Raw genomic sequence first — 2,534 nt, 5'->3', positions numbered from 1 at the left:
TTCAAATTATTTATGTGGAATATTCAGAGAGTGAAGTAAATCTTGTGTCAAGTCAACCATTATAATAAAAATGTCAATTCTGAATCTACCAGAATTAATAGGCCCATCTACAACTTCCTAATTAAACATTTTTCTTTTTTTGTGAAACTTTTTCTGTAATTAGAATATTGATTTCTAAAACCTTTGGAGTACATCCATTAAAGCCTGTTACCCGATATTTTCGAATCGAATTGGGAAATATTGCGTCAATATAATACTGTCAATAGAAATTTTGTGCCTCGTTTGTTACTTTGGGAAAAAAAAATGAAAAACGATAAAAAGTTGCCCCGGGTGAGGATCGAACTCACGACCTTAAGATTATGAGACTTACGCGCTGCCTACTGCGCTACCGAGGCTTGTATTTAGTTGGCTAGGAAATTAGATACAAATAAAATATATTTTAATTCAAATGAGGTAGAAAATAATTATGAAGAAATAAAACAGATTTATAATTTTAAACTACCAATTTTTTTGGTGACAACTGTTCATACCAGAATTCATATTTAAAGAAGTATTAATGCAGTTGATCAACAATCAAGACAGAAAACCAATCGTATATGGTTTAAAACCAAATCCGATATTTACCCAAGTTTTTATTATTTTTTCTGCACACAATTATCCTCTAGCATGAATATACAAAGTTGTATCTTTCGAATAAAACCTTAAAATAGATAATATTTTATTAAATTCAGTTTGTCCCTTTATATTTAGGCACACTTCAAATTAATAGAAGATACACTATTATAGAGTCAATTTTCCATAAATTTTGATATTATTCTAAGATTTTTTTGGTACTTTTTAATGAAGCGAAATAAGATTGTATACTTAAAATTATATCCGTACATTTTTCTCAATTAATTATTCAATATCTACCCTTATTCTTGAAAAAAAATTCTAGAAAACGCTTATGTAACTTACTTCTTAGCTAACCAGCAAAAAGCTCAACTTTAATTAGCGCAATTTTTCTTTGGCATAATTAAAAAACTCGATTAGGAGTTTCTTTTTGCCATTAAACTGAAATTAAATGGGCCTCCAGATGTGACACTTAGAAGGATTACTAACAGTCAACATTAGTTTACAAAATGTTATTACGTCTCAAGATTTCCCAATTTTCCACTGACATAATTTTTAAATGTGTATTAACGAATATAACAAACTGAAGGAATCGATTATAATTGGCGCTGCAGGAACTTCAAACAGAATGAAAATCTACAGGTTTCTGAGACAACAAATGATTTGATATTATAACAATATCGTATAACAAGACAAAGATCATCCCTTTATTGCTAAGCACCGTGTCAGCGACAGAGAATTTCATTAACTCCAAATTGTTTGAAATGATAATTTGATTTGGCATGTAGAATGTGAACTAATTAACTTGCAATGTATCTCAGTATATGCTTCTGTTACTCATTCACGTTGGAATTAACTGTGCTTTATGCTAGTATAATACACCTGTTAGACACGAGTGTGATATTACCAGTAGGTCCTAAGAAAGTGACGAGGAGGACCCGTAGATCTTGACAATTCAGCTCTATTATTAAAGGCAATAATTTAGATGTATATAAATTATAAATTTTATGTCATTCTGTTAATTTATGTAGCAAATATTACACTACAATAATAAATCTGATTGAATTTTTGGAAAAATTAATGAACCGAATATCAAATCGGTTCTGTACCTCTTTACTAACTACAAGATGCTGTTTTAAACTGAGGCGGATAAATTTTATAAATAAGAAACTCATTGTTATGAATCACTTTTACCAATTCGGTAATCAAAGGAAACGATTATTTGTATACGGACAATAAAGGAGAGAATGTCCTCACAATAAACAGAGAGAAAGCAAAATCCCTTGATGTAGTTTTGGTCTGAGATTTCGAAAAAAATATCCAGATTTTATGTCACTGGGAGAGCTGTAGATTCTGGAAGGTATGTTAACAACTGCCGCAATAACTTAGTCGATTTTGTACGTTGGAGTCTATATAATTTTTGGCTCAATCTACCGTCCCGTCATTATGCAAGGCAACCCAAAATTTTGTATGGCAAAGTCGTCCAAAATCTAATGAGAGATGTTCGACGAAAATGACGCCTAGTTGAGAAGTACTGGCCCCTTCATTTTAACTTTTTTGATTAACATCTTTTACATTTTTATATTTTATAATTCTTAATTTTGTCACTCACTGACTGACCGATTATCAAAACTCTTGTACTTCTTGTAGACATAGAAGCATCACATTTTGAATACAATTAGTGTTTACGAGTCTGGTTCTAGCAACTGTAACTATAACAGTAAAAGTGTCAGTTCCTATAATAACAACTCTTTTTTGATAGTTATAACAGTTCTAGAAATTTATAAAACTATAAATAGAAACTTTTGGAAGTATACTAAACTCAGAGACATATTATTATAAGTAGAATCTCATACATTCATACCAAAACAGTGAATTTGTTACACACAGTGCTATCAATTTCACACCGGATTGGAAGAGGA

General features: G+C 30.5%; 1 non-coding gene across 1 annotated transcript; it reads right to left on the bottom strand.

Annotated features, from left to right (window-relative positions):
• Positions 1 to 322: 322 nt before the first annotated feature.
• Trnam-cau (transfer RNA methionine (anticodon CAU)) lies at positions 323 to 395 on the bottom strand. Its single transcript has one exon. It is a non-coding gene; the product is annotated as a tRNA-Met (tRNA).
• Between the last annotated feature and the right edge of the window lie 2,139 nt (positions 396 to 2,534).

Source organism: Diorhabda carinulata, chromosome 7, assembly GCF_026250575.1.
Source record: "Diorhabda carinulata isolate Delta chromosome 7, icDioCari1.1, whole genome shotgun sequence".
NCBI classification, from domain to species: Eukaryota; Metazoa; Arthropoda; class Insecta; order Coleoptera; family Chrysomelidae; genus Diorhabda; species Diorhabda carinulata.
Note: the sequence above shows the minus strand (reverse complement) of the source record. Positions and strands in the feature narration are given on the sequence as shown.